The sequence below is a fragment of the Eschscholzia californica genome, unplaced genomic scaffold (genome assembly GCF_041429995.1).
Source record: "Eschscholzia californica isolate CP2 unplaced genomic scaffold, dmEscCali1.0.p SCAF_4, whole genome shotgun sequence".
Lineage (NCBI taxonomy): Eukaryota > Viridiplantae > Streptophyta > Magnoliopsida > Ranunculales > Papaveraceae > Eschscholzia > Eschscholzia californica.
In genome coordinates, this window is record NW_028238461.1 from 34,094,369 (window position 1) to 34,109,103 (window position 14,735).

At 34.9% G+C, this 14,735-nt stretch overlaps 1 long non-coding RNA gene across 1 annotated transcript; it reads right to left on the reverse strand.

The window, feature by feature from the left end:
- Positions 1-91: 91 nt before the first annotated feature.
- Positions 92-7,385, reverse strand: LOC147544259 (uncharacterized). The gene is made up of 5 exons (XR_015223177.1): positions 7,128-7,385; positions 6,514-6,570; positions 6,096-6,202; positions 418-492; positions 92-314 (listed from the first exon to the last, which is right to left on the reverse strand). It is a non-coding gene; the product is annotated as an uncharacterized LOC147544259 (long non-coding RNA).
- Between the last annotated feature and the right edge of the window lie 7,350 nt (positions 7,386-14,735).

The following is a 14,735-nucleotide window of genomic DNA, read 5'->3' on the forward strand; positions in this document are numbered from 1 at the left end:
GTAAGAAGAATCAAGTTTTTTTTTTTTAACTTCGTAAGCGGGGGAATCAAGTTTATTTCATTAGTTAACAAAAGATTAAGCAAGGAAGTAATTTTAAGTGCTATACCAAATACATTATATATAAATGTATGTAAATTGACATAACTAAAATTTATATTTTACCCAAATTTTAACTGATACAAAACTAAAATCATAAATATAGAAAGTTAACTAAGTCAAAGATAAAGCCAAACAAATATGAAGTGTTCCACAAATTGATCAAGAAAGACTTGAAAGTTAAAGTTGTAAGTTAAAGCTTCGGTTGCTCATCAAACCTATATAACACAAAATAAATGAAATGTTAGTAGTTCAACAACATAATTATACGAAAAGAATTCAAATTTATTTAATTGAAAGTGGAGGGAGATGAGTACTAACCCAAACGTATAAGGAGATTAATACAAATTAAGTAGTTATCCGTCATTTTTCTTTTTCCCCAACATGTTTCACTATCTACATAAAGAAAGAAAACAGGTTTAACAAACATTAAGTAAAAGTTTCCCACTCTCGGAGAGTACAGATGACTTGTATTATAAACCAATGTGGTGTACTCTCTACAAGATTCGACAGGCTATACAGAACAAGGAGGATCTTGAAGCTATCTTTGAATGTATGGATAAGATCATACAGATTCGGCCTAGAAACCTTGGTTTTGTTAACAACCCTGTTATCCGGATTCATTTCTTGTATGATGTTCGCTCTCCTCTGCTGGCAGTTATCAACCCCATCTTTCAAGATACAGTGACAGAAATCAAGCTCAGTTACAAAAAGTTTCCAGGAGCTATATGTCAAAACTGTCGTATTATCGAGCATCCTTTGAATAGGTGTCCCTCTCCTCTCCAATACTATTACTCTGGTGAAGATGAACAATCTGACTCAGACCCCATGGATGATACCATGTATGATACCATTATTATCTCCCCTGATCCTGTAGAACCTTTACTTCTAGCACCTCCATCTTCTCCTGTTCATCACCCTACACCACCCCATCTTCTCTTTAACCCTTCGAGTAAGAGGATTCGAGATCAGTCCAGTCACCATTCGATCAGCTCCTCGGAGTTTTCAGAAGATGATAATCAACCTCAGGCCATGTTTTCAGATAATCAGGAGACCCAGATCCTTCTTGAGGAATCAATGTTATTATCTCGTAGTTTGGATATTCTTGTGCAAGGGGAGGAAGGGGAGGGTGTTCACCCACCAGATCAGTCTTCTTAGTTCTTTGTTCCTAGTAGTAGTGTGTGTTTTCTGTTTAATCTTTTTTAGTTTCGTTAGAGTTTGTGTTGCAGGTCTTTTTGTTGGCTTCTTAGCCTCTTTTGTGGTTACTCTCTGGTACCAGTAGCCAAAGAGCTTAGCCTTGGATCTTATATTGATTAGAGGCAAATTGATGAGCCTACTAACTTTCTGGCATTAGCCACAAGTTAGTGGGACTCCTTTTTGGTTCTGTGGCAACTAGTACCAGGTGGAGGTTGCTCTTGCTTGTTTTGTATGGTTGGTGTAGTTTATTATATGTAATCTTATGTTAGTCTTGTTTTTCCTGTTGATTTAGCTCTTCCTGTTGGTTTTCTAGCATCTCCTTCTTTCTGTTTGCTTCGTTGCTTTAGCTTAGGTGGAGGTTAATTGTTGTTTTGTTCTTTTTCCTCTTTTCTTTCTCTCCTTTCTGTGGTGCCTTTAGACGTTAGAATGGACCACCCGAGACCAGACCTGTCCATCTTAGCTTGGAACATTAGAGGATGTGGGCAATTCTTAAATCGCAAACACCTCTATACTCTTATTAAATCCCACAAACCTGAATTTATTTTCCTGTCTGAGACCAAGAGCACTAAGAACCAACTTAACAAACTTCTACCTTTGCATGCGGAGTACAATCATTTCTTGGTTGAGCCCAAGAATAAAGCCGGTGGGCTTGCTTTGTATTGGACTAATGAGTATAATGTTGAGATTTTATATGCGGACGACCATATTATTCATACTAAATGTACCCACATCAGTAACAGGATTAGTTTTGTTTTAACGGGCTTCTACGGAAGCCCATATAGCAAGAACTGAATGGTACCATGGGACACTCTTATTAATCAAAATACTGAGTCTTCAGACCCATGGGTGGTCATAGGAGACTTGAACACCATCCTTCATCCTTCGGAGAAGGAAGGTGGTAAAGAGGAGCTTCCCCACTATGTTAATAAAATTAATATTGCTATTAACTAGTTAGGCCTGAGAGATGCGGGCTTTCGAGGCAATACTTTTACTTGGACTAACAAACATTTTAGGGGCACCCTCATCAAGGAAATATTGGACAGAGCCCTCACGAATCACAGTTGGCTTATGGATTTCCCTTCCTCTCTTGTTACTCATTTGTCTGGGGTTGGCTCTGACCACATCCCCATCATTCAGACTATTGCTACCACTTCTAATTTGGGTAAGTGACCTTTTAAATTTATTAGGACTTGGATGTCTCATCCTGACTGTGGTAATTTCATTCGTGATCATTGGCCCATCATTTCCATTCCTATCCAGCCGAAACTCAACCAATTAGCGGTTAAACTAGCCAGGTGGAATAAACTTGTGTTTGGTCACTTGGACAACCGGATTCGTGCTCTCACTGAGGCTCTCCAGAATACTGATAACCCTGATAATTATCAGGATTTGAATAATAAATTGGAGGAGGCTTATAATCAACAGGAGAGTCTCTGGAAAGAAAAATCCAGAAATGAGAATATCCATTTAGGAGACCGGAGCACAAAATTTTTCCACGCTAAAGCCATTAATCGTAATCGGAAAAATCAAATTACGGCCATTAAAGACAACCATGGTTCATGGTTGCAGGAAGCCTCTGATATTTCCAATATCTTCTCTTCTAACCTTCAAGCTATCTCCAAGTCTAATGGCTCAAGTATCTCCAGTGAGTTACTTGATCTCTTTGATGGCCAAATTACTAACTCTCAGAATACTATTCTTACCAATATGCCGTCTGAAATTGAGATCCACAAATCTGTCATGTCGCTTAAATATGATTCTGCTCCGGGTCCAGATGGCTTTCCCCCTCACTTTTATCAAACTAAATGGGACACAGTGAAAGCGGATCTTATCGCTTTAGTGTCAGACTTCTTTCATCAGAATTACCTGCCTGAGCAGGTTAATCATACCCATATTTGCCTCATCCCCAAAACCAAATCCCCGCAGACTACGTCTGACTATAGACCTATTAGCCTTATGAACACTACTTACAAAATCATCACCAAAATTCTGGCCAATCGTCTCAAAGTAGTCCTTCCTGAGATCATTTCGCCTTTTCAGTCTGCCTATGTTCCCGGTAGACAAATTACCGATAATATTATTATCAGTCAAGAGATCACTCACTCTTTTAAGCTCACTCGGGGTTCGAAAAGTTTTTTCGCTCTTAAACTTGATATGTCTAAAGCCTTCGATCGTATTGAATGGAATTTCCTAGAGACTATCATGAGTCGGCTGGGATTTTCGATTCACTGGATTAATCTCATTCATACTTGTATTTCTACTTCTACCATGGCTGTTCTGATTAATGGACGCCCTGGCCCGACTTTTAATGTCAGTAGAGGTATTAGACAAGGTGATCCTCTCTCTCCTTTCTTGTTCACTTTAGTCATGGAAGGCCTCAGTCGTCTTTTAGAAACTAACAGAATGGTTGTTCCATTCAAAGGTTTTCCTATCCCTAGAACCAGCATTAATATCAAGCATCTCCTCTTTGCTGACGATTGCATCATTTTTGGTCAAAATTCTCTGGAGAATATCTCTTCGCTTCAGCACATTCTTGATACTTTATGTTCAGCTTCTGGCCAGAGGATTAACTTCGACAAATCTACTATCTTTTTCTCGAAAAACAGCACCCGAAATTCAAACGTCAGATTATTCATAATTTAAAAGCTCACCAATCCTCTAATCTTGATAAATATCTCGGCACTCATCTCTTCATTGGAGCTAATAAACAGAAAGTGTTTTCTTCCCTCGTCACATAAATCCAGAATATGTTGTCCAAGTGGCAAGCTTCTCTCCTTTCCCAAGATGGCCGCTCTATTGTAATCAATACAATAGCTGCGGCTGTTCCCCGATACCAAATGCAATGCTTTGCCATACCTAAAGGTATAAGTAATCGCATTGAAGCTCTTCAAAGAGCTCTCTGGCGGGGAAAACCCAAATCCATCCATACTATTAACTGGTCGGCCATATGTCTTCCAAAAAAAATTAGGAGGGCTTGGTTTTCGTTACCCTATTTTGGATAATCAAGCTTTCTTGAGTAAACTTGTCTGGCGTCTCATCAAAAATCCTGACTCCCCGTGGGTTTCTATCCTTAAAGCTAAGTATTTCACCAAAGATCATAAACCTAAGGAGGCTAAGAACCATCACTCTTGGCTTTGGAAATCCATATCCAATCATGTAGACAAAGTGTCCAATCTAACCTTTTGGGATATCAATAAAGGTACGAATATAAATATTTGGCAGGACTACTGGATACCCAATTATCCTCCCCCATTAAACAATACTAATAATAGTAATCTCACCAAGGTATCACAACTTATTAGGAATAATCAATGGGATACGAATACTTTGATTCAATGCTTTAAGGGATATACGCAATGCAATTTTGAGTGTTAATATACAGGAGCAGCTGGATGACATAGCCAGATGGTCATTAACCAAATCATGTAAGTTCACTATAAAATCCATGTACTACTACTTGCGAACTGAACACTATCCTTATGATACGAATGATTGGGCTTTTATTTGGCATTTGCCAATTCTGCCCAAAATCAAACTATTCCTATGGAAATTTTGTACTAACAGTCTTCCGGTAAGAGATAGAATTGGTAAATATATTGGCCAGATCTATAATTGCGAATTTTGTCAAGAACAAGAAACTATGATTCACGTACTTTTACACTGTGATTTAGCTAAGGTTATATGGCTGCACTTCAATGTTATTTCAATTAATATCCTTAATATTCTCGACAAGATTACTTCTTGGAAAGATATAGATGAACAATTTAGTAGCCTTTTTGCAACAGTACTATGGCATATATGGAAAGCAAGATGTGATAAATGTTTTGCATCAACGAATCCTGTCCCGATGCTGATCATAGATAAAATCAAATGTATTGCTAATATCCAAAATCATCAAAGTACTTCACAGCAGATTGAAAAGGTTATCGTTTGGTCACCCCCAACACCTCCTTTTGTTAAAATTAATGTGGATGCTTCCTTTATAGCAGCGCAGGAAGAGGCGAGGATAGGGTGTATTATGCACGATGACCAGGCAAACTTCCTCGCGGCAGCGGCTTTCACTTTTCGTGGTCAAAATGCTGAAGAATGTGAATACGGAGCCATCATCAAAGCTCTCGAAAGAAGATTGTTTATCTTCACATTAAACGTGATAACCTAAATATAGTTCAGAAACTTAACAAGGAGCAAACAGACATAACCTGGCAGACTGAAAAGCTAATAGATAAAGTGCACCAGCTGGAAGGAAATTTTACCAAGGTGATCTATACTCATATTCCTAAAGAAGGCAACTACAAAGCGGACCAGGTGGCAAAATGGAGTCGAATGAATAGGGGAACATGGTTGTGGCTTTCTTTATTAGATCTCCCAGAGGAGTTGTATATTTGGTTTAGATAGTTCCGTTGTATCTCAACAAAAAAAAAAAGTAAAATAAAATAAAGAATATAACCAAAATATAATTTCATAAGATCGAAAATGTTTAAATCATGCAATAACTGTAGAAGAGATGCACTAAATCATGCAATGACTACTACTTTTTTGTATAAAGAATCATGTAAATATTAAAAAAAAAATATGCCATGTAAACTTGAAAACCTGATATTCAAATTCCCAATGAAAAATTCATACTAATTTCCACCCACCTTTTGTTTCAGCCCACTAACAAATTGAAATTTTACTAATTCCCAATGGAGTAAGAGGACAGAGCTATGGACCATCATAGGCTAAAAAATAAACCTCATAGAGTAAGAAATTACTAATGCAATAAGATAAATGAAACTCAAAAAGGAAACTAAAAAACTTACTCAAGAGGCCGAGCCGTAGAGATGATGAATTTGGAGGGGATGGGAGGACCTTCTTCTTTCCATCTCATTTTAGTAAGTGATTCATAAAGTTTTTCCAAACATGTTGCCTGCACAAAAGCATGTTTCAACATATAAATAAATAAGATCTAAGCAATTAATTCTAAAAACTAAACCTAAACAAAAGAATAGACTTTAATTCTCTCATACTCATTTTTAGATTTTAAAAAATTAGGTTTTGTAAGTGCGAGTAATGGTTGAATTCTCAAAGATGAAGTCTCATCAATTAGCTGACAACATAGAAATGGCTGAATGCTCAGAGATTAGAAGAGGTAAACTTGAGAATATTAATCAGAGTATACTCAACATTTCTCCTAGTTGCAATAGAAACTCAGAAACTTGCAACAGCTGTGCAGTCTACCTTATCAGAAGCATAGTTCTTTCCAATAGCCGTATCCTGGATTATTGATGCAGTAACCTGAAATTTTAAGGAAACATGAAATATGTCAATTGACTTTCATATAAAATCCGACCATGTATATAGAATCCGACCATGTACATATAGAATCCGACCATGTATATACTCGAAATTGCTTGCATTATGCATGAGAAACGAATGTATCATGGTACTCAATTATGATAACAACAACAGTTAGGCTACCAAATACATTTTCTGTACATATGTTGACGTAAGCCCGACGGGATTTGAATCAGTACACATATGTTGACATTAATTTTACAACAAATTTCATTAATCATCAATTGAACATTTATGCAAACACCTTATGTGCATCAAGCTAATAATGAATGGAAGTGCATATGGAATTCATTAGCTAATAATCTACCCCCAAAATTACTACATACAGAAAAGAAATCTATATAACTATCGGTTATAAAACAACTCAATGAAACCCAAACAAATCAAGCTAATAAAATATGTGGATCAAGCTAAGAATTCCAAAAAATTACTACATACAGAAAAGAAAACGAACAACAAATGAATTTATTATGGGTTTTTGGAAAAAGGTTACTGACCTTTGAACTGTGAGAGACGGAGTACTGGAACTCCAATTGACGTTGGTAGAACTATATGTTTGTACAGTTTCTCTGGTTTAAATGAATTTATTACGGGGAAGTTGGAAATAATGGAGGAGAGATCATGGTGAAAGCAGATTGAATCTGACCTTGGATGAGGAATTGGACGAACCAATTTTTTTGTTGAGAAACTGGATGAACCAATCGGGCATCGAGGAAGTTAAGCATAGAAAGAGAAATCAGAGATATTTTTTTGGTGTTAAAGCAAATGATTGGCCTAAAAGGTCTATAACCGCAAGTGCACGGGGGTCAAGTAGTAAAACCCGGTAAGACCAGGGTCGATCTGCAGAGACTAGTCAAACCCGTTCTTAAACTTAGAATTAGTCAGATTTTACTTTGAAAATTGATTTTTTTTTTTGTGATAAAATAATAAAGCATTAAAACGAATAAAAGAGATGAACTCAAATGAGGGAAGTCTTGGGGTTTAGGAATTCACCACATAAAATCAGATTTAGAACAAATAATTATCTAATCAATTAAATCTCTCTTTTTATAACTCAAAATTCAAAGTAATGAACTATCCAAATTCCGGAAGATGTTTTCATTAAAACCCGATTGATGATAATCATTTTATTTTGAAAAACAAACCTCTAAACTATATTATCTATCAAGTGATAAGTATAAACAATCAAAGGATTTAACCTAAGCATGATGTATCAAATCTAAAAGCATACAAAATGAAAAGATAACCGATTTAAGAAAAGAACTTAACCATCGAAGCACAGTTAGAGAATTAATCAATTCAAAATATGTTTCTAAAAGCTCAAAAATGGGATTCATCCTAGGCCTAGATTAGATGGTTAGCTAATCATAATACAAGATTAAAATAAATATAAAGAATAAGGGAGAAAATGGAAGAAGAATTAGACCTTTCTTGCTGATTTCCTGTCTCGCAGCCAAAAACACCATAAGGAAAGTAATTTTCCAGCAAGTGGGAAAATAATTTTCCAGCGAATCTCCCGATCCAAACGTGGTCTTCTTCTCCACCAAATCTCTCTCTCTCTCTCCACTGCTTCTCTCTCTGTTTTTAATTCAATTTCAACTCAACAAACACCAACCAATTGAAAAAAGAGATGTTATCTAATGTTAAAACTTGAAAATACAAACGATCTCTCTCTCTGTACAAACTTCTCTCTCTGTTTCTCTGTTTCTCCCTTTCTCTCACAAAAATAAACGAAAACAGAGGAAGAAGAAGATGATAATGGTCTCTGGTTCTCTCTCTCTGATATCTTTATATTTAGTTGAGCTTCAGAGAGGATTCGACCCCCCCAAAGATGAGATGATTTGCTACGCTCTCTCTCTCTGTTTCACTAAGTATAGAAGAGAAGTCAAGAGCTCTCAACAGTCGACCCTGTCTCTAAAAATCTGTTGAATCTTCAATCAAACTCTGAATCTCCTCCTCATTTAGCTGTGAAGAGGAAGTAAAATATACTCCCTATCTTCTCCTCTCTCACTAAAATAAAAATCAAATCCCTTCCTTTAGAAATACTATCGATTCCTTCTTTCTGTAAAAAAAAATCGTATTTCCTTCTTGGTTTCAGAAATCTCCCCACTGATTTTTTCTCACTAAAATTCTGCTCATATTTCCTTCTTTTGACAAACCGCCACTTATTGGTTCGCTTCGGCTCAAGCTAAAACAAAAAAAAACCGACCGTTGCTCACCCCAACCGTAGAAGACACATGGACAAGAGAAACACACAATTCATGAGAGTAACTGCTCCAACTGGACTAACTAGCCCGAGTAAGAGATTCTGATGGGTTATTTTCATGTCTTACTAGCAAACATCAGAGATCATGGGGTTCGGTTAGCATTATAATCGGCTGAAAAATAAAGTTCAAATATAGGTTGTTATATAGTGCTTTAGATCAAGGGACATGATTTACCAATGGAGATTGCACGGCCATGATTTATAGACAATGTTTATGACATGACACCAAAACCTAGCTGAATTGTTATATAGATATTATAAACGGGGGACGGGTTTTAAGTCCAAAATCGCATGATCGATGAGTCTAGAGACCAAAGATAATTTGAAATAGAAAATAAATCCACTCAAAGTAAATTATATGTCTATCCTCCCACTCACTTTTACTACCTAACCTATCCTAAGTTAAAAAAAAATAAGCCAAAATAAAATATACCATAATATTTAGAGATTCATTAAATGATTTCCTCAAAAACAAACTTTCTTTCCGGAAAAAGAGTTGCCTTTTCCGTTTATTTTAGATTTCTCATTTCTATTAGAATTAGGCCAAATCAAACTGAGGAAATAGAGAGAGGAGCATCGTCACTTTCTAATACTCAAATTAAGTTTTGATTTCATTCATCATCGACGCCCAAATCAAACCGAGTGAAAAGGTGAAAGCATCGAGTGAGAGAGACAGAAAATCGATTGTTGGTTTCATTCATCATCTACAGTAGTGAAGAGTAAGTAAATTGCATTTAGGTTTTCATCATTTTGGTTGTTCCTTCAACTTTTTTTTATGATTTAGATTGATTTTTACAACACAACACGAATTAGGTTTTGATTTGTACAACTTTTCTTATGATTTAGTTTTTTGAAATTGATCAGCTACTAAGAAATTTCTAGGGTTTAGTTGTTTCAATGTGGATTAATGGAAGTTATTTTTGAAACCCTAAATCAGTTCACAGTGAAGAGTAAGGTTCTCATGCAACAAGAAATTTCTAGGGTTACATTGTCTCTGTTGTTGTATAATTTCTTTGAAGAAATAACATCTAGAGCTTAATCTCTTTATAAAGTTTAGTTACTACTACATCTTCTCTAAAAATTTTAATTATAGTCCCACAATTTAGGTTTCTATCTAATTTAGGTTTTTGTATTGTAGTTATAATGATTATTTCAAGCATAGTTTTAGATATAAAATATAGTGACTTAAAAAAAAGTTAATATTTTGTCTAGCATTACGAAGTTTCTTATAGAATTTTATCAATGGTTACAACCTAAACCTGATTTTTTGACAACCATAAAACACTATATGGTGTAATAAGTCCAAAATATATCGGATTGCATAAACAATTTCCTTTTTTTTGTCTAGCATTTTTGAATTTTATCATAGAACCTTGTAATGGTTACTACTCAAAACTAGTTTCATAAAAAAAAACTGACTTGTTTGACTAGCATATTTTAGTTTCTTATAGAAACACATAAATTACGGGTACCCAAACTTGTTTGTATGGTATTTTGATTAACACACATTTGTAATTTAACTAGTATATATGTTTTTTGTTAGTCATTTCGCAGATTCAGACAAATGGTAAGATTAAAGCTCCAGAGCGACAAGAAAGTCGATTGTCGAACTTCGGTGGCTGTAAAGGATAGTGTAACTCAAAAATCCGAGGTCAGATAATTATGGAGAATCAAGTGAAACCACATCGGGCAGTGTTTGAGCTGCTATGCTACTTCAACACTGATAAAAAGAAATTTATATTTGGAGGAGTAGAGTTAGAATTTACTCCTGATGATGTCAAAAATGCTAGTAGAATGTAAAAAAATGCTAGTAGAATGTAAAAAATTCATTCAACAGATGCTAGTAGAATGTAAAAAATACTAGTATTATCAATAAGATGCTAGCAAAATAGTATTTGCTTTTTAAATATGTTCCTGTAACAAATTCATTCAAACAGATGCTAATAGAATGTAAGAAATGCTATTAGAATCAATAAGATGCTAGCAAAATAGTACTTTCTTTTTAACCTACTGTAACAAATTCATTCAACAGATGCTAATAGAATGTAAGAAATGCTATTAGAATACAAAAAATGTAGCAAAAACAATTTCACTCTATATAACTTTTAAAGATTGTAGTGATAGAGATTTAAACATTCACTTTTTACCAAAAAGTGATAAAAAAATGTTACATTAAAGTTTTTGGTTGGAATAAAATTAATTTTTAAGAAGATTGTAGTAATAGAGATTTATAGATTCTAACGATCAATTTAAATTGGACATACATCACAAACGAATTTGTAGATGTCTGATTTGATCGAGGTAGAGATAAAAAGCAAATCACAAATTCATACTTTCTTGAAGTTCAAAGAACATAGAGTTACAGAGAGAGAAACTCATTTTTGGGAGAGAGCGTCTCGTTTTAGGTAAATATCAATTGATTTGGTAGGTTACATTAGACAAATACAAGTTTTTGAAATAATATATTTTCTTGAATTCAAAGAACATAGAGTTACAGAAAGAGAAAAACGAATTTTGAAAAAAAGAAACTAGTTTTATGTAAATATCTATTGATTTGCCAAGTTACTTTAGAAAAATGTAAGTTTTTGGAAATAAAGATTGACATTAAAGATGCACCATAAATATTATTTCATAAAATTTATGGAAATAACAATTGTATTAACTCAACCATTAGAAACCTTTGGTTTACTGGTTAAAAAATATTTATGAAAGGGCAAAAATGAGAGAAAATTAAAGGATTGGTGCATGGGGCCCACCAAATAGTTAATTTTTGGACTTATTTTACATTTTCGGTTTATTTTGGTTTTATTTTATTTATTGATTTAGGAGTGGATATATGACTCATTACCCCCCTATTTTTGGGCCTTAAACTCAAAAAATTAAGCACGTTATTAAGATATGAACAAAATTTATTAGTTAAATAGAAATCAATTTTATTACTAAAATATTATAAGTTAATTAATTATAAACTTTTTAAGTTCAAATTGTATGGGTATGAAGATGATTTATAATTGCTTCCTTTACAAATCTAAAATCTTGATTTCTTATACTTCTTAAAATCGATTTTATAAAATAAAAAATACCTTATTTAATATAATATTAAGAAAACAATTAACAAATCTTACGAGGAAGAATAAACATTAATTTTATAAAAAGAAAAAGACATTATTTAACATAATTTCAAAAGAAGTAATAATTTTTTGTAATAACATTTTCTTATTTTTATTATTAAATATCATAAATGAATTAATTTTCATTATTTTCGAATTTAGATTACCGATATGAAGATTAAATGTGAACATTTCTTTAATAAACATAAAGTGTCGAAAGTTCTAGATTTACTTACAGTAGAGTTTAAGTAAGCTATCATTTCTACTTCATATTATTTATATATATACATATATATATATATATACTAGATTAAGAACTATATTTGATGACTACTATGGCTTGAGAGATAAGTGAGTTTTTGGCTAGTTTGGTTCAAGTGAAGATTTGTGTGGTACGATTTTTTTCATTTTGTCTGGAAGTTTATCTAGAGTTGAAAAAGGGTTAACAACATGGAATAGTTTTTAATTTCTGTAATGGTAAGAAAAATGGTAGTCTCTACTTTTTTTTGTTTTAGAAATAGTTGAGTTCTAATGTAATGAGTATTCTATTAGTAGTAATGAGAAGATATTTTTGATTTTTCAATTCTTGATGACTGGAGGAATCTCTACTTTTTTTTTTATCATATTAATTCCAGAGATAATTTTTTTTTTTTGGAAACAAACTTCATCAAAAGCCACTAACGGCAGATTGAGATTACAAATGAAGTTAGATAACAGACTAGACCTAACAAAACGTAAGGACTAGACATACAAACGGAGCACACTTAGGTACTAAAAACAAATTGAGCTAAGTTGTGGGCAAGTGTGTTCGCCTCACGTGATACCGAGTGGAAGGCCCTTTTTTCTAACTGTGACACCTGTTTTTTAGCCTCTGAAATAATGCTTTGGATCCGCCACGGGGCATGATCTTCACCGTCCATAACTGCTTCAATCACAGCCTTTGAATCTCCTTCAAATATAACTCTTTGGAACCCTAAATCCACCACAATCTTAGTCGCCAACAGCAGAGCTTGATCCTCACTCTCAAGTGGCGATTTAGGGTTTATCAATCTTCCCTCTTGGAACAATATCTCCCCTTCCTTATTTCTGATTACCACTCCCACTGAAGCACCTTTGCTACCATACGCCCCATCAAAGTTAGCTTTGATCATATTGTCTTCAGGAGGTGTCCAGAGGCGATCTCCATTGTCGAGTGTGCTTTGTTCCATAACTGTTGATGATTCTCGAAAAGATCTGATGATTATTCCTGGCAGGTGTATAATGGTGTGATTGAAGTGGCTATTGTTCCTTTCCTTCCCAGAAGAACCACAAAAGGTAGAAATAAAACTTTACTCTCTTTTGATTTGTTTTACCGAGTAATATGAGATGTCTGATAAGGTTCCCTGGTTCATCTTCTTTGGTGAGAGGCTCATGCACCTGTGCTAAAACCCATAGATCTAAAAATCTTGGGCATTCAGTGAAGAGATGGTTGATTGATTCTGGTCCCTGGTGGCACAATATACACTCTGTTGGAATCTGGTTATTACCTCTGGCTATATTCGTCAACACAGGTAATCCTTTGTTTACTAATTTCCAAATGAAGTGAAGTACTTTGGGTTCAATAAACTTGAGATTCCACAGTTTTTGCCATGGGAAATCAGCATCTGTTCTAGGATTTGGGTGGTTTGATGATATTTCCTTGAAGTACGACTTTGATGAGAAAACACCATTAGATGTGGGTATCCAAACGAGTCTATCTATAGGTATGAGTCTAGATAGCCTTATTTGGTTGATTGTCAAGGCCGAAGTAGCATCAAAATATTGATTTAGCATTTCTGTTTTCCAAGTCATAGTTTTATTGTCAATCAGATCTGATACCCAGTACACACTTTCAGGTAGAGGCTCTATGCACCGAGGCTTGAAATCAGCTAAGTCTGGAATCCAGGGGTCTTCAGTAATTTTCAGAGAGGTTCCATCACCTACCATCCAACAACACTGCTTTTGAAGCTGCTCTTTAACCTCCATTAAAGCCGCCCAGAGAGGAGTTGCATTTCTTTTTTTTCCTTCATTCCAAAACGAACTTGTGCTGTAATATTTAACAATAATGATCTTGGCCCAAGTAGAGTTAGGTTGGATTAGCAGTCTCCAGGCTATTTTAGCCACAAGAGACTGGTTTACTTTGGCCAAATCCCTAATCCCAAGTCCACACAATACCTTAGGTTTTTGAAGCAATTCCCAAGATAGAAAGTGCATTTTGTGTGCCCCTTCATCTTGGTTCCACCAAAAATTTCTCTCTAGTCTCTCAAGTTGGGAAATGGTTCCCTGAGGCAGTAGAGACATGCCCATGAAATAAGTACAGATTGGGCTCAAAGAAGCCTTGATCAATGTGGTCCGACCCGCCTGAGATATAAATTTCCTCTTCCACCCTGCAAGCTTTTTCCTGAATTTTTGCACTAGAAAGTCGTGTGACTTGATACGCGCATTGGGTTTAAGGATAAGAGCTCCCAAATATTTCTCTGAATCGTTCATAAGGGGGGCTTGGAGTACATTAATGAAAAGGTCTCTGATCTCAATCGTGGCACCCGAACTGAAGAAAAGGGACGATTTGGTGAAATTGACCGCCTGTCCCGAAAAACCAGTGTACTCCTCCACAATAGCTTTAACAGCGTGTAGATTCTTTTGAGTAGCCTCGCCCATAATGATAAGGTCATCTGCAAATAATAGGTGTGAGACACGTGGTGCTTTTCTGT